Genomic DNA, 18643 nt, shown 5'->3' with positions numbered 1-18643 from the left:
TTTCACTGTGACAACTTGGGGGTGGTTTTGGCCATTAACAAGTTGTCGGCTTCTTCTCCGCCGGTGGTGCGTTTGTTGCACCATCTGGTGTTGTTATGCCTCCAGTTGAATGCTTTTGTATATGCAGTGCATATTCCTGGGGTGAGTAACAAAATTGCGGATGCTTTGTCTCGTTCGCAGTGGCAGGTGTTTCGGGAGTTGGTGCCGGATGCGGAACAGCATGGAACGCCCTGCCCCCCAAGGTTATGGATGATAGCGTCGGAGTCGCAGCAGGCTTCATTCGGGGTTCGCTGAGTGAGGCAACCTGGAGGGCGTACATCAGTGCGTGGTCGGAATGGCAGGATTTACTGGTTGAGGTAGGGGGGTTTGGGGATGGTATGGATGGGTCTTCTTTGATGTTGTACTTTATCGTGAGCAATTTCCTTGCTGGGGTGTCAGCGGGGGCAGTTGACCGCAAGTTGGCGGGTATCGCTTTTTGGTTGAAATTACAGGGTGGGACAGATTTCACTAAATCTTTCATGGTCCGGCAGGCCATGAAGGGTTATCGTAGGGGTCGCCTAGCCAGGGATCGGCGGCGACCAGTTTCTGTCGACATTTTGCGGCGTCTGCTGGGTGCCTTGGGGTCAGTATGCTTTGGGGCTTATGAGCACACTCTCTTTCATGCGGCTTTTCTGGTTGCGTTTTTCGGAGCTATGCGGATCGGGGAATTGGTGAGTCCGTCTAGACGGAAGGCGGGTGGTGTTTTTGTTCAGGATGTGGTAGTTATGCCTGATTCCGTGCGGATCCGGATAGGTAAGTCCAAAACGGATCAGGAAGGCAAGGGGGTGTGCTTTACGATTTATCGGGGGGGCTCGACCGAACTGTGTCCGGTTGAGGCGTTGACCCGTTTACTGGCTATCAGGCCTCTCCGTCCGGGCCCTCTGTTGATGCATGCTGATGGCTCTTATCTCTCTAGATTCCAATTTGTTGCGGTCTTTCGTATCTGCTTGGGGGCAATTGGGTTGGAGCCAAGTCAGTATGCGTCTCATTCGTTCCGGATCGGAGCTGCCACCGAGGCGTCTCGGTGGGGCCTGGGGGATGCTGTGGTACGGCGGATAGGTAGGTGGGAGTCGGAGCGCTTTCGGTTATATGTGCGCCCACACCTTCTGTAGGCTTGGGGTGTCTGTGTTTGTTTGTTTTGTTTTCCTGTGTGTCGTTTTTTGTGTTCAGGTTTTGGTTAGTGGTTGCCACTGTCTTTTCTCTGTTTGTTACAGGTCGCAAGTGTCTGGTCTGGATCCTGGGACATTCCTTTGTTTACTGGGGTGCTCGGAGGGCAGAAGTTAGGCCTGGGGCTAGGCAGTTAGGTCTGCACCGGGCGGAGGCTTGTGTGCGCTGGATTGGTGTGCGGGGCATGCTCTGGCAGGGGGTGGTTCCCGAGGTGCATCGGTTTGCCAGGTGGGATAGGGCCCCGGATGTGCTTGTCGTCCATGCTGGGGGGAATGACTTAGCCGTGAGGCGTTCCAGGGACCTGATCCGGGACATCCACTTTGATTTTCTTCGGCTCCGCTTGGATTTTCCTGGCACTGTCCTAGTCTGGTCTGAGATTGTGGCGCGTATGACTTGGAGGGGTGCCAGGTCGGTGGACCGAATTAACAAGGCTCGGATCAAGGTGAATAAGGAGGTGGGACGGTTTTTTCAGCGGAATGGAGGACTTGTGGTGCGTCACTTGGAGCTGGAGGTGGAGACTTGGCGTTTTCTTAGAGGGGACGGCGTTCATTTGTACTGACTTGTGGTTCTTAAGTTTGGAGGATGGAGTACAACGGGCTGTTAGGTTGTGGCGGGGAGCGCAGGTGTAAGGTTTCATACCTGCGTCGCTGTGGCAATTTGGGGTCCTTGGCGGTGGTAACAGGTGGTGTTTCGGACAAGTGGTGGGGAACCATCTAAGGTGTGGTGTCCTCGAGTGGGAACGGGTCACTGGATAGTGACCGGGTTTATAAGGACCCTGGGGTGACTGAGGTCAGCTGGGTTTAGGCTTCGAGCCGGCATCAGTAGCGGCTGGGGTGGCAGCTCGGCTAGGTGGGGCCTCGGACACACAATTACAAGAGGATATTTGGTACTGTCAAGGACCTCAAAATATATACATACAGGATATAGAGGGCAGGTAAAGTGTAGGTGGGGTTTACATTGGATTAGTAATTGTTGTGAATTGTTGTTTAATAAAGTTTTATGTTAATAAAAGGCCATGTTTGGCCATTTTACCCCACCTATGGTGTTGCGTGTTTTATTCAAGGGGAATACAAGGTATTAGCAAGTGGTGTCAGGTTAAGAAGTAAAAGTTGAGTGGATCTGACCTACATTGTCAAGTAAGCCCGGAGCTGGGAAGGAACAGAGTCAGCGTAGGGGGTACATGACAGGGTGGTAAGGCCAGCCAACTAGAAGGGGTTAATTAGGTGTGGTCAAGGGTTTGGCAGGAGGTCAAGGTCATTGGACCAATTTTGGTGCAGAGGTGGGCTTATTATGTTTAATATAAAATGATGGTAGGGGAGGGGTAGTCACAGAAGGAGGTAGCTGTCAGAGAGCATCCCACCCTCCCGCCCTTCATCAAATTTAGGTTTGAGTTGGTGTTAGTCGTGGGCATTTTGGGGTTCTTGGCGGTGGTAACAGGTGGTGTTTCGGACAAATGGTGGGGAACCATCTAAGGTGTGGTGTCCTCGAGTGGGAACGGGTCACTGGATAGTGACCGGGTTTATAAGGACCCTGGGGTGACTGAGGTCAGCTGGGTTTAGGCTTCGAGCCGGCATCAGTAGCGGCTGGGGTGGCAGCTCGGCTAGGTGGGGCCTCGGACACACAATTACAAGAGGATATTTGATACCGTCAAGGACCTCAAAATATATACATACAGGATATAGAGGACAGGTAAAGTGTAGGTGGGGTTTACATTGGATTAGTAATTGTTGTGAATTGTTGTTTAATAAAGTTTTATGTTAATAAAAGGCCATGTTTGGCCATTTTACCCCACCTATGGTGTTGCGTGTTTTATTCAAGGGGAATACAAGGTATTAGCAAGTGGTGTCAGGTTAAGAAGTAAAAGTTGGGTGGATCTGACCTACATTGTCATGTGTATGCGGCATTATTGTTTTTTTCACAGTGAAAAGGATTATTTTATGTAAAGGCTTTATTGTGAAGCAGGAAAAATACGATGATTTTAAACATCTGCTGTTTCCTGGTGTCTGGAGGATTTGCTGGCAGTTTTTTTGTGGCAGTGCCCCTGCTTTGTGTCACTGTGTGTCTAGTACAATAATATCTGGCAGTGTCCTCCGATGTCAGTCTGTCTATTTGTAGATATGAAGTGCTGAGAGAGTCGTCTTTAGTTATTGTGACTCTTCCTTGGAGTGAAGGGGTATAAGCTGTTCCTCCAGTATTGGTATTTATTCTACCAACCCAGTGCAATCCTTTGCCTGGAGCCTGTCGTACCCACTGCATGCCATAACTGGTGAATGTGTACCCCGATCCTTTACATTATATTTTTACACTTGATCCAGGACTCTTCACTTCTGAACTGGGTTGCACAAGTTGGATGTCCGCCATAACACCTGAAATGAAATGTTATGTTATATATATATATAGTCATTTTTATAAAATAACAAATATTGTATTCTTAATCTTCTTCTTACCCAGAAGAGAAAACAGATACAAGAAGATACACAGGAGAACCATGTTTCTTGTTCTTCCAGTCCAAGGTAACATAACGCACTATGGGTGCGTCCTTCTCTTTTCTACCCAGCAGATTCACTCAGGAAGAGCGATCTGAATTTGCATGTGCTGATCAGGAATATAAAGATCAGAGATCTGCAAGAAGACAACTTCAGAGATCAGGAGGCAGTGTACAAAGTTTACTAATAATCAAATGTTGAAGTATCAGTAAACTCTGGAAATATTTCTTGTTTCATTGTTTTTAAAACGACTTTTCTATCCGTGTGCACATGTAAATTTGACAGCAAAAAATAAAGGCCGGAGCTGGGGAGGAACAGAATCAGTGTAGGAGAAACATGACAAGGTGGGAAGGCCAGCCAACAAGAAGGGGTTAATAGGTGTGGTAAAGGGGTTGGCAGGAGGTCAAGGTTATTGGGCCAATTTTGGTGCAGAGGTGGGATTATTATTAGTTATTATAAAATGATGGTAGGGGAGGGGTCGTCACAGAAGGAGGTAGCTGTGAGAGAGCATCCCACCCTCCCACCCTTCATCAGATGTCGGGGTTGAGCAGGTGTTAGACGTGGGGCATTTTGGGGTCCTTGGCGGTGGTAGCAGTTGGTGTTTCGGATAAGTGGTGGGGAACCATCTATGGTATGGTGTCCTCGAGTGGGAACGGGTCACTGGATAGTGACCGGGTATTATAAGAACCCTGGGGTGGCTGAGGTCAGCTGGGTTTGGGCTCCGAGCTGGCATAAGTAGCGGCTGGGTTGGCAGCTCGGCTAGGTGGTGCCTCGGACACACAATTAGAAGAGAGGATAGATTGGTACCATCAAGGACCTCAAAAATATATATTACAGGATGTAGAGGGCAGGTAAAGTGTAGGTGGGGTATACATGGGGACAGTAACTGTTTGAAATTGTTGATGTTGAATAAAGTTGTTTTGTTAATAAAAGGCCATGCTTGGCCATTTACCCCACCTATGGTGTAGTGTGTTTATTTAAGGGGGATACAAGGTATGGGTAAGTGGTGGTAGGTTAAGAAACAAAAGGTTGAGTAGATCTGACCTACCATTGTCATGTCCTTTATTGCAGATTACCAATCCTTAGATGTGTTGGCTACATACTATTTTTACCTGGTGATCTGGCCTGTAAGCCTGTTATTCTTCAACTTCGTTTAACAGACCAAGCTGTCCAACAAAGTGTCAGTTAGGGCTCATTTACACTTGCTTTGGCTTCAACACACATTAACCATTTGACCACTGGGCACTTAAACCTCCTTAATAACCACACCAATTTTCAGCTTTCGGTGCTCTCACATTTTGAATGACAATTACTCAGTCATGCAACACTGTACCTATATGAATTTTTGTCCTTTTTTTCCCACAAATAGAGCTTTTGTTTGGTGGTATTTAATCACCGCTGGGTTTTTTTTTTTTTTTGTGCTATAAAAGAAAAAAGACTGAAAATTCTGTAAAAAAATTAATTTTTTTTTTGTTTCTGTTATAAAATTTAGCAAATTAGTATTTTGTCTTCAAAAATTTTGGCCAAAATTTATACTATTACATATCTCTGGTAAAAATAATTACAAATTGGTAGATATTATTTGGTCTGTGTGAAAGTTATAGAGTCCACAAGATATGGTGCCAATATCTGAAAATTTATCACAGCTGAAGTATTGGCAGACTATATCATTTAATGAGACCCTAACATGCCAGAAAATTACAAATACCCCCCAAATGACCCCTTTTTGGAAAGAAGACATTCCAGGGTATTTAGTAAGAGGCATAGTGAGTTTTTTGAAGTTGTTATTTTTTTCCCACAATTCTTTGCAATATCAAGATTTTTTTTCACACAAATCCCGCCTTCTGTTTCTTTCCTTTGACAGACAGCACACTTGTCCACTGCCGGGGCATGTGTGCTGTCTATCATAGGTAGGAGTCATCCTTGTTTGATGATCTGGCAAATCAAATTAAAGTTGACACAGGAGGAGACTGACACCCCTCTCCCAGTGTGTGGCACCCGGGGCGGACCCCCCCCCCCCCCCCGCTCAAGATCTGTGTGATGATCTGGCCATTTTCAGCAGAACTGATCCCCTGCACACATGAGGCTGAATTTCTGGGCACAGGTGGTGCTGCATTGCTGGGCACAGGTGATTCTGCATTGCTGGGCACTGGTGAGGCTGCATTTCTGGGCACAGGTGAGGCTGTATTACTGGGCACAGTTTAGGTTGCATACCTGGGCACTGGTGAGTCTGCATTAATGGCAACTGGTGAAGCTGAATTTCTGGGTACAGGTGAGTCTGCATTGCTGGGCACTGGTAAAGGCTGCATACCTGGGCACTGGTGAGGCTGCATTGCTGGGCATTGGTGAGGCTTTATTGATGGGCACTGGTGAGGCTGTATTGCTGGGCACTGGTGAGGCTGTATTGCTGGGCACTGGTGAGGCTGCATAGATGGGCACTGGTGAGGCTGCTTAGATGGGCACTGGTGAGTCTGAATTCCTGGGTACTGGTGAGTCTGAATTGCTGGGCACTGGTGAGGCTGCATTCCTGGGTACAGGTGAGTCTGAAATGCTGGGCACTGGTAAAGGCAGCATACCTGGGCACAGATGAGGCTGCATTGCTGGGCACAGGTGAGGCTGCATTGCTGGGCACTCGTGAGGCTGCATAGATGGCTACTGATGAGGCTGCATAGATGGTCACTGCTGGGGCTGCATAGATGGGCACAGCTGAGCCCTGCATTCTTTATGTAATGTACTCCTGAACTCTGCACTGTTTTTTCTCTGTCTTATCTTCATAACATTTGGCAGTCATATCTCAAAAAAATCTAAGCAGTATCTTTTTTTAATCTTTATGGACAAAATGTGAGAAATAATGTATATATGATACAATCATTCCATAAACACAGCACATACACTGCATATATCATTTGAGGAAAATATGCTTATAAAATAGTTAACCATTTGCCAAAAAAAAAAAAAAAAACAATGTCCCCAAATTTCATTCTAAAAATATGGTCACCGTAAATTAAACAGAATTGGTCCCAAGACATAGTCTTGGTACACCACTTACCAATCCAAACCAGTCTGTGTACCCTTTATGTATCACCACCCTTTTGGGCCCAGCCCAATAACCAGTTTTCTATCAAAGAACAAACCCTATGGTCCATTCCTACAATTTGTAGATTAAGCATTTAGGGAACTGTATCGTGTGCTTTTGCAAAATCCAGATACAGCACATATGCAGGCCTTCCCCTATCTAGATGGTAGTTTAAGCTGGAGTTAGATTTTACATAAGTGGATAACAAATGGAAGCCTATCTGAATCTACTGGTCTATCCAAAACTATCCCACTACCCTCTTAACCAGTTGAAAATGTTGCTGTCCAAAAGTGGCTATGTTTCTCCTCCACAGACCAAAAAGGAAACCAAAAAAAAGCCTAAATCCCATGTTCAGAATTTTTTTTACATCTATTTCATTTTATTTATAGAAACGTTTGTGCTAACACTAATTTGTGTATAGCATACAGCACAAATCCACTCTACTGGGGCCACCAGCCTCTGAGTAACAATGAACTCTAGGTGGCAGAACCTAGGAGCCAGGTGGCTTGAGCCACTTTGTGTTCTTTGTTGATAGGAGACAGTTGGCACTATTGGTTGTGGCCACAGCTCACGACATGAAAATAAAAGTATCTAATCAGTGGGTAGCCCAGCTGCTGGTTACATATTATTAATATTTACATATTGGCACCAAATGAATGAGTCATTCTCGCAGCGGCCATGCATGCACAAAATGACCAGCCTTTAGCCATCCATGAATGGTTGATGGTCAGTCATTCTGCACATGATCAACTGTCGATAAATGACTTAATCATTCAGGGCCAACATGCAACCTTCATTGCTAGGATTCAGATGGCTTGAGACATCTAGCCTCCTGCATTGCTAGGTTCCAGGTGGCTTGAGACATCTAGCCTCCTTCATTGCTAGGTTTCAGGTGGCTTGAGACATCTAGCCTCCTTCATTACTAGGATCCAGGTGGCTTGAGACATCTAGCCGCCTTCATTGCTAGGATTCAGATGGCTTGAGACACCTAGCCTCCTTCATTGCTAGGATTCAGGTGGCTTTGACAAAGCGCAGGAGCGTGAAACATGTAAGCAGGAGAGTCGGCATAGCAACCTTCCCCTTCACAGCCTTCCACGTGACAAGCCTCTCATGTGATCCACAGCCGCTCGGACAAGCGGCGCTGCAAGCAGTGCAGCGTTCTCTAAGCTGCCTATGTGTACAGCTGATATCATCTGGTGACTAAGCTTGATCCTTACCACCCAGCGTGCAGCATTACACCTCTGCCTCCAAGCCGAACGCTTCAGATGGAGCTGAAATAAACACCTCCCCCTCGGTCATCAGACTGGACTCATCAGCTCTGCAGCCCATTGAACACCTATGAAGTGAGTGTCCCTAGGAACGTTGTTCCATTCGTTTACACTGACTTTTCATACAACGCTCTGGGTTCTTTCAGATGATTGATTGCATTCATTAGGCATTCGATAGCTGTGCACATTGGTCTTTGGTTTTCACCTTTCCAAAGTTATAATTGAGAGATCTGAGGAGCTTTTCATTATCAAACATCTGTCCGTTTTATGATTGGTGTTTTTTATGTGTTTTAGATCCTGCAGGGATCAGATGTCTGTGTTCATTGTTTACATTTAATAAATGACATTTTAAAGTCTTTTCCACATCAATCTACTAGTCCCTTTGATGCGCTGTTTTTGATCGTTTTTTCTGCTGCATCCATTTTTTGCTAAGTCCATAATGGGTTAACAGCCGCACATTGAGACCATCTACAGGACATTTATTTAAATAAACGAACATCCCACGAGATAGCCAAGCGCTCTTAAAGAGTCCAGTCATTTGTGCGCCAACTTTATATTGTTTTGTTTGGCTTGAGACATCTAGCCTCCTTCATTGCAAGGATCCAGGTGGCTAGAGACCTCTAGCCTCCTTCATTGCTAGGATTCAGGTGGCTTGAGACATCTAGCCTCCTTCATTGCTAGGATCCAGGTGGCTTGAGACATCTAGCCTCCTTCATTGCTAGGATCCAGGTGGCTTGAGACATCTAGCCTCCTTCATTGCTAGGATCCAGGTGGATTGAGACATCTAGCCTCCTTCATTGCTAGGATCCAGGTAGCTTGAGACATCTAGCCTCCTTCATTGCTAGGATTCAGGTGGCTTGAGACATCTAGCCTCCTTCATTGCTAGGATCCAGGTGGCTGGAGACATCTAGCCTCCTTCATTGCTAGGATTCAGGTGGCTTGAGACATCTAGCCTCCTTCATTGCTAGGATTCAGGTGGCTTGAGACATCTAACCTCCTTCATTGCTAGGATTCAGGTGGCTTGAGACATCTAACCTCCTTCATTGCTAGGATTCAGGTGGCTTGAGACATCTAGCCTCCTTCATTGCTAGGATTCAGGTGGCTTGAGACATCTAGCCTCCTTCATTGCTAGGATTTAGGTGGCTGGAGACATCTAGCCTCCTTCATTGCTAGGATTCAGGTGGCTTGAGACATCTAGCCTCCTTCATTGCTAGGATCCAGGTGGCTTGAGACATCTAGCCTCCTTCATTGCTAGGATTCAGGTGGCTTGAGACATCTAGCCTCCTTCATTGCTAGGATGCAGTTGGATTAAGCCGTCTAGCGTCCTAACCCCCAAAAGTGGCCATATGCTCTGTACACATGTAAGCATGTAAACATTTTCATATGTAAGTACATTTTATGCAGGATCTTGCTACCAGTCTCTGGCAATAAGATCCAGCAATGATAAGCATATTTTAATTATGCCAGTGTGCATGAGCCATTACAGTATTCCTAGCTAATAAATACCTGGCTGATCCTGCCTTTTCCCTGGTCTTCCTTATTCTGAGTGTCATTGCTAATGCAGGCGAGTCTATGTCTTCTGCGTTGCCACTATCTGTGTCCATGGTTTTTTTTTTTACCATGAAAACACAACAGTGCCAGTAAGTTATTTGTGGCTCCAAATAAATCAAGGTGAATTCTTTCAGTTCTTACATACAGTGGTGTGAAAAAGTGTTTGCCCCCTTCCTCATTTCCTGTTCCTTTGCATGTTTGTCACACTTAAGTGTTTCAGGAACATCAAACCAATTTAAACAATAGTCAAGGACAACACAAGTAAACACAAAATGCAATTTGTAAATGAAGGTGTTTATTATTAAAGGTGAAAAAAAAATCCAAACCATCATGGCCCTGTGTGAAAAAGTGATTGCCCCCCTTGTTAAAACATACTATAACTGTGGTTGTCCACACCTGAGTTCAATTTCTATAGCCACACCACACCCAGGCCTGATTATTGCCACACCTGTTCACAATCAAGGCATCACTTAAATAGGAGCTGCTTGACACAGTAAGGTCCACCAGAAGATCCTTAAAAGCTACACATCATGCCGAGACCCAAAGAAATTCAGGAACAATTGAGAAAGAAAGTAATTGAGATCTATCAGTCTGGAAAGGGTTATAAAGCCATTTCCAAAGCTTTGGGAATCCAGCGAACCACAGTGAGAGCCATTATCCACAAATGGCGAAGACATGGAACAGTGGTGAACCTTCCCAGGAGTGGCCGGCCGCCCAAAATTACCCCAAGAGCGCAGCAATGACTCATCCAAGAGGTCACAAAAGACCCCACAACAACGTCCAAGGAACTGCAGGCCTCACTTGCCTCAGTTAAGGTCAGCGTTCATGCCTCCACCATCAGGAAAAGACTGGGCAAAAATGGCCTGCATGGCAGAGTTCCAAGGAGAAAACCACTGCTGAGCAAAAAGAACATCAAAGCTCGTCTCAATTTCTCCACAACACATCTTGATGATCCCCAAGACTTTTGGGACAACATTCTGTGGACCGATGAGACAAAAGTGGAACTCTTTGGAAGGTGTGTGTCCAAGTATATCTGGCGTAGAAGGAACACTGCATTTCATAAAAAGAACATTATACCAACAGTAAAATATGGTGGTGGTAGTGTGATGGTCTGGGGCTGTTTTGCTGCTTCAGGACCTGGAAGACTTGCCGTGATAAAAGGAACTATGAATTCTGCTGTCTACCAAGAGATCCTGAAGGAGAATGTCCGACCATCTGTTCGTGTACTCAAGCTCAAACGAACTTGGGTTCTGCAGCAGGACAATGATCCTAAACACACCAGCAAGTCCACCACCGAATGGCTGAAGAAAAACAAAATGAAGACTTTGGAGTGGCCTAGCCAAAGTCCTGACCTGAATCCTATTGAGATGTTGTGGTATGACCTTAAAAAGGCCGTTCATGCTCGAAAACCCTCTAATGTAACTGAATTAGGACAATTCTGCAAAGATGAGTGGGCCAAAATTCCTCCAGGACGCTGTACAAGCCTCATTGCACGTTATCACAAACGCTTGGTTGCAGTTGTTGCTGCTAAGGGTGGCCCAACCAGTTATTAGGTTTAGGGGGCAATCACTTTTTCACACAGGGCCATGATGGTTTGGATTTTTTTTCACCTTTAATAATAAACACCTTCATTTACAAATTGCATTTTTTGTTTACTTGTGTTGTCCTTGACTATTGTTTAAATTGGTTTGATGTTCCGAAACACTTAAGTGTGACAAACATGCAAAGGAACAGGAAATTAGGAAGGGGGCAAACACTTTTTCACACCACTGTATGGTGTTACATGTTGTGCAATAGATCCACCCACCAATCTCACAGGGTGTTGCAGAGCAAGGGCGTCACATGACCATACAAAATAATATATGAAAAAAAGGTATTTTGCAATATACGTATCAAGCTGTCTACTGTATATACTATACTTTTTTACATGGCTCAGTTTGTTGCTCATATCGAGGAATAGGTTATAATGGATTTACATACGCTTTAAGTTCTTGGTTTGGCCTTCTGCTAGTTAAAGTGTATATCAAATTGTTCATTGTAAGGGGAAATAAAATAAAAATGAATAAGCAACTTGAAGGCAAAGAAACGAGAGTATGATGAACAATAACTCCAGAAAATGTACTGTTTTTCCTAGTAAGGTCTAACTATATCGAAAACTTTATTTTTAGATTCTAGCTAAGCTTAGCTGGGACCTCAGTGTCTTCAGGCTGGCTTCCTTCCCCGCGTTCTGCCCAGGAGGACAAGGTCCCTCAACAGGGGTCTCCTCCAGTAGGCTGGACTCAGGAACACTGCCCTATACCCACATACTGCAAGCCACCCCTTGCTGTTCAGGCTTCAGACTATTTATTGACTCACCCTACCTTCTGGGCACACCTCCCCAGGGATTGGCTTAGTCCCATGATATTCAGGTTCTAGTCTCTGCCTTCCCTTCTGTTATATTCTTAATATCTAAATTTTAATTGGCTTTATTATACTTTATTCAGAATATGAATATTCCATATTGTGTGAAAGAAAACTTTGAGTCAATTGATTCTATGTTATGACTTGCGATAATTGGAAAAGTAAACATTTAAAACCTGTCAGGATTTTGAGAAATGCTGTTTATGTTCAAATTCTGGAGTTCATTATATATATATGTTTTTAGAAATTTAGCCCTATGTAATTGAGAAGCCCTATGTAGTTGAGATGATATTTTTCTTAGAGTCTGAAATTCTTCCATCCCCCATTTCCTGCCATATCATATATGTAATTGAGAGGTTGTTTAAGGTTTTAGTTCATTCAAACCTTAAAGTGTTAGCAGATGTTACATTGCTATAGTAATCACTCATTAGCCCACACTTTTGTAAAGGAGGAGTTATCTTTCGGCCGGAACTCAGGGATTTTGGTAAAATAATGGTAAGATTGGGAGTCAGACTTCCTTTTGAAGATTCAGCAGCCTAGAAGAAAGACACATCTCATGCACACAGAGATTTCAGCATACAAGGGTTATTCCACCATTATAGACAATAGAAGCCACATGGCAAAATCTGAAATCTTCAATAAGACAATTTTTAAAGATTATCATTGTACTATTTTTGTAAGTATTCTTTTCTATTTAAATGTGTACAAATAAATACACATTTTTGAATTACGCTGACTCAGAACTAATTAAGGAAATTCGTCTCACAATCTCAATCGGTCTCACCATATATACTTAAGGCTTTGAAATATTTGAACATAATTTTGCAATTTATTACATTGGCGAAGTCATCCAGTCAATCATAAGTCAGAAGTTTTTTTTCAACTTCCATCCTTTGATCAGAGGGGACAGAAGTGATGAACAGAGATTAACTTCGCAAAGATTGAAAAGAACCTAGAAGAAAATTTGATCGATTGATTGTGAAAGACCGGAGAATTTCAGATATACAGTCTTGAAAGACGGTGGACAGCGGGAAAACTTACGAGTTTTATATTTGGTGAGTAGAAAAGTAATATGGAATTTGTAGATGTTTTAGCTGATGAAAGTACATTAGAATTTAAAGGTTTATCGAAACAGGTCTCTGATGCTGTTTTATGGAAATCAATGTATGATCAATGCTTTCAGGCAAATGCTGACATTGAGAAGGATAGATTCTCATTAGTTAAAACAAAGAAAAAAGTACGTAATGTAATGAATAGGGATGAGCAGAACACCCCCCTGTTCGGTTCGCACCAGAACCTGCGAACAGACCTAAACTTCGTGTGAACTTTAGAACCCTATTAAAGTCTATGGGACTCGAACGTTCACAATCTAAAGTGCTCATTTTTTTTTTTTGTTTTCAAAATTTTTTTATTAGGAAATAATAATCAGATACAGAAATACTTAGTGGTAGAGCATATACAAGCATACAGAACAAGAGATGCAAGTTACATAGTGAGCATCACATATGATCAAAATTGAGTAAACATGGCAATTCAATTGAACCAAGTATGAGCCGTGAGATCCGTATAGATAACGTGAGTATTAACATCTGAGATACAAGATACCACATGGTGCAAAAGAAAAAGAAAGGAATTTTTCTGTAGAACATAAAGAGGCAAAAAGAAAAAACTCAAAGATAAAGAAAAGAAAAAAAAGTAAAAGGATAGTAAAGTAAAGAGAGGGGAGAGACCAGCACATTCAATGTAAGAGCCTGAAAATAGACCACGGCTTCCATTTTGCATCGTACAATGGGATAGAATCATGCAATGTGTGATTAATTTTTTCAACGTGCATCATGAGATCTATGCGTGAAAGGATCTGAGTGAATGGTAAAGAGGGAGATTTCCAGTTAAGTGCTATGGACCACAACATGGCCAGACAGATCGAATGAATCAGGCATCTTAAATGTTTAGGAGTATCAGGTGGAGCAACAAATAACAAAGCATGAGAAATGTTGATGTCAATAGTATAACCAGCCACCTTATTGATTACATCAAAAAGTAAACACCAGACCGGCTGAATACGGGCACATTCCCAAAAAATATGTTTAAAATATGTTTAAATGCCTGGGCAGGGGCATCCCCTAAAACAAGTGGGGGAGACCTGGGGAAACATGCGATGCAACCGATGGGGCGTATAATACCATCTACAGTGGTGTGAAAAAGTGTTTGCCCCCTTCCTAATTTCCTGTTCCTTTGCATGTTTGTCACACTTAAGTGTTTCGGAACATCAAACCAATTTAAACAATAGTCAAGGACAACACAAGTAAACAAAAAATGCAATTTGTAAATGAAGGTGTTTATTATTAAAGGTGAAAAAAAATCCAAACCATCATGGCCCTGTGTGAAAAAGTGATTGCCCCCTAAACCTAATAACTGGTTGGGCCACCCTTAGCAGCAACAACTGCAACCAAGCGTTTGTGATAACGTGCAATGAGGCTTGTACAGCGTCCTGGAGGAATTTTGGCCCACTCATCTTTGCAGAATTGTCCTAATTCAGTTACATTAGAGGGTTTTCGAGCATGAACGGCCTTTTTAAGGTCATACCACAACATCTCAATAGGATTCAGGTCAGGACTTTGGCTAGGCCACTCCAAAGTCTTCATTTTGTTTTTCTTCAGCCATTCGGTGGTGGACTTGCTGGTGTGTTTAGGATCATTGTCCTGCTGCAGAACCCAAGTTCGTTTGAGCTTGAGTACACGAACAGATGGTCGGACATTCTCCTTCAGGATCTCTTGGTAGACAGCAGAATTCATAGTTCCTTTTATCACGGCAAGTCTTCCAGGTCCTGAAGCAGCAAAACAGCCCCAGACCATCACACTACCACCACCATATTTTACTGTTGGTATAATGTTCTTTTTATGAAATGCAGTGTTCCTTCTACGCCAGATATACTTGGACACACACCTTCCAAAGAGTTCCACTTTTGTCTCATCGGTCCACAGAATGTTGTCCCAAAAGTCTTGGGGATCATCAAGATGTGTTGTGAAGAAATTGAGACGAGCTTTGATGTTCTTTTTGCTCAGCAGTGGTTTTCTCCTTGGAACTCTGCCATGCAGGCCATTTTTGCCCAGTCTTTTCCTGATGGTGGAGGCATGAACGCTGACCTTAACTGAGGCAAGTGAGGCCTGCAGTTCCTTGGACGTTGTTGTGGGGTCTTTTGTGACCTCTTGGATGAGTCATTGCTGCGCTCTTGGGGTAATTTTGGGCGGCCGGCCACTCCTGGGAAGGTTCACCACTGTTCCATGTCTTCGCCATTTGTGGATAATGGCTCTCACTGTGGTTCGCTGGATTCCCAAAGCTTTGGAAATGGCTTTATAACCCTTTCCAGACTGATAGATCTCAATTACTTTCTTTCTCAATTGTTCCTGAATTTCTTTGGGTCTCGGCATGATGTGTAGCTTTTAAGGATCTTCTGGTGGACCTTACTGTGTCAAGCAGCTCCTATTTAAGTGATGCCTTGATTGTGAACAGGGGTGGCAATAATCAGGCCTGGGTGTGGTGTGGCTATAGAAATTGAACTCAGGTGTGGACGACCACAGTTATAGTATGTTTTAACAAGGGGGGCAATCACTTTTTCACACAGGGCCATGATGGTTTGGATTTTTTTTTCACCTTTAATAATAAACACCTTCATTTACAAATTGCATTTTGTGTTTACTTGTGTTGTCCTTGACTACTGTTTAAATTGGTTTGATGTTCCTGAAACACTTAAGTGTGACAAACATGCAAAGGAACAGGAAATGAGGAAGGGGGCAAACACTTTTTCACACCACTGTAGTAAGCAATTTAATAGCAGTTTCTCTAAGGGAGAGAGATTTAGAGCATTGGCGCATATTTCTCCAGGCCCTGCCCCAATCTAAAGTGTCACGACCCAACTCAAGCTCAGCCTCCCATTTAATACGGTATGGCAGTTCTACGGTCGCCACCATTGATGACATGGCCCCATAGAGACCGGAAATTAGGCCTCTCTGTCTAGGAGCAGTGAGGCAAATATCCTCAAAAAACCCTGGGGGCCGGGTGTAAGGGCCAGGGTAATGTCTTGAGAAAAAATGGCGAATCTGCAAGTAGTGAAAAAATTCCGTATTTGGGATTGGATGACTGGACTGCAACTCCTGGAACGTGGCAAAATGGGAGTCAACCAGGAAGTCCTTTAAGACAACCAGGCCAAGTTCAATCCAAATACGGAATGCGATTCGGGGATTGTGGGTCGATGTGAATCTAGGGTCACCTAAGTATGAGGCCCCCATTGGTGTCTGGGGGACTAAGCCATACTTATTGCCATACATATGCCAGAGAAGCAGGCCATCTAAAACACAAAGATTCTCATGGATATGAGGGCAATTCGGTACATATGGGGACCACATAACATTTGGTAGGACTAGGGGGCGTATGGATTCCTGTTCAAACTGAACCCACGGCACCCTAGAGTTCCTAATGGACCATTGGGCTTGCTGGGAGAATCTACTTGCCAGGTAGTAAAGCCAAATTTGTGGGAAACCCAGACCCCCATTTGAGGGAGAACGGTACAAGACATCCCTAGCAAACCTGGGAGGCTTATCCTGCCAAATAAACATATTGAGATATGCTTGAAGCCGATTTATATAAGACTTTGAGATTCTGATTGGGAGGGACCGGAAAGCATATAACAAATGGGGAAGTATGACCATCTTAATAGCCGTTATGCGACCCATAAAGGAGATGTGTAAATTGGACCAGGATTTCAGGGTGGACTTAATTTTAGCAATACAACTGAGGATAATTGGTTGAGAAGATGAGTTTATAGTTGTTGGACAGGGCTATCCCTAAGTAGGACAGGTGGAAAGAAGGCCAATGAAAGGGGAACGTCTGCTTGAGATGAGAAAGTTCTTGCGGGGGGATACCTATGGGGAGGGCTTCAGATTTGGATAAATTAATGGATAGGCCCGAAACATTAGCAAATTTCGATAAGACATCAAATAAATTAGGAAGGGAAACTAGTGGGTTGGTCAAAAACATCAAGACATCGTCCGCATACATACAGAATTTACTAGTTAAGGTTCCTTTTGTATATCCAGAGATGTTGGGATTGTTCAGGATAGCTATGGCCAAGGGCTCGAGAGCCAGGGCGAACAGAAGCGGGGATAAAGGGCAACCCTGCCTGGAGCCCCTACCCACCCCAAAAAAGGCTGAGCAGCAGCCTGGGATCTTTATCCTAGTCTTAGGATTCTTGTAAAGGGTGAGGAAAAAGTGCAAAAACTCGCCACAGAATCCCAGCCTCTGTAAAACGTTAGTAAGGTAGGCCCAAGAGACACTATCGAAAGCCTTCTGGATGTCCAGACTGAGTAGCAGAAGACTACGAGAGTGTATATTAGCGTCCTGAATTATATTAGTTGCCAATCGAATGTTATCAGTAATTAATCTATGAGGAATAAAACCAGATTGGAATGGGGAGATAAGGCGGGGAATCTGGAGGGCCAACCTATCTGCAAGGATTCTACTGAAAATTTTTAAATCATTATTCATAACTGAAATTGGTCTATAATTTTGGGGAGAGTACGTGATTTTTGTTCGGTTTGGGGATCATGGACATGTTAGCTAATAACATTTCCTCCGGGAAGCAGCCGCCCTTCATCACCCAGTTAAAAAGGTAGGTGAGTCTGGGGGCTAAGACCGAAGCAAATTTTTTGTAATAAATAGCAGCAAAGCCATCAGTCCCTGGGGCAGAGCCTTTTTTAAGGGATTTAATTACATTTAAAACTTCTGCCGTGGTGATGGAGGAGTTTAGATGCGTTAATTGGGACTCAGACAGGGTCGGCAACGGCACCTCATCCAGCCAAGTGTTAATCTCTGGGGTCGCAATATTCGGGTCATGGGCCAACAAGGAAGCATAGAACTTTTCAAAGATCGCTAAAACTTCCTTGGAAAGCGACGTGAGGTGGCCTTCACTAGAGGTCAATTTATAGACATGCGTAGGTCGTTGGGAATGTTGTAACTTGCGTGCGAATCTCGAGGAAGCCGCACCATCCGATAGGATGTGTCTTGCTTTCGCAAATCTAAGGATTTTTTCTGTGTTATTCGTTAAAAGGGAGTCCAATTCTAAGCGTTTACGATCAATCTCCTGTCTGGTAGAGTCTAAGTGTAAGGTGGGCGTGTTCTTGTATAAGTGATCGAGTTCTTTCGTCAATGTTAGAATTCTACCATTTAATAGTTTATTACGGGCAGCCGATATCACTATCAATTTACCTCTTAAAACTGCCTTATGCGCCACCCAGACTGTGGAAGGTGACAATTCCGGTAGGGCATTAATTGAAAAATATTCTTCTATCGCCTCTTCCACTTTGGACACTGTGTCAGTATCTGTCAGGAGAGATTCATTAAGTCGCCAAGAATGTGACATGGGGGACAACCTAATGAAAGTCGTAGTGAAGGCTGTGGCATGATGATCCGACCAGACGCAGGGGTAAATACAGCTCTGAGTCGAATTGGCTAGGATAATGGGGGAGGCAAAGACGTAATCCAGCCTGGCTGAACTGTTATGGGGGTGGGAGTAGAAAGTGAACTCCCGAACCCCTACATTATGTGCACGCCAGGTATCCACGAGTTGACACTCTAAGAGACCGTGGGTAAGTGATTTG

The sequence above is a fragment of the Lithobates pipiens genome, unplaced genomic scaffold (genome assembly GCF_037356315.1).
Source record: "Lithobates pipiens isolate NorthernLeopardFrog02 unplaced genomic scaffold, aLitPip1_a1.2 Scaffold_11, whole genome shotgun sequence".
Lineage (NCBI taxonomy): Eukaryota > Metazoa > Chordata > Amphibia > Anura > Ranidae > Lithobates > Lithobates pipiens.
The sequence above is the reverse complement of the archived record's forward strand: the minus strand, read 5'-3'. Positions refer to the sequence as shown.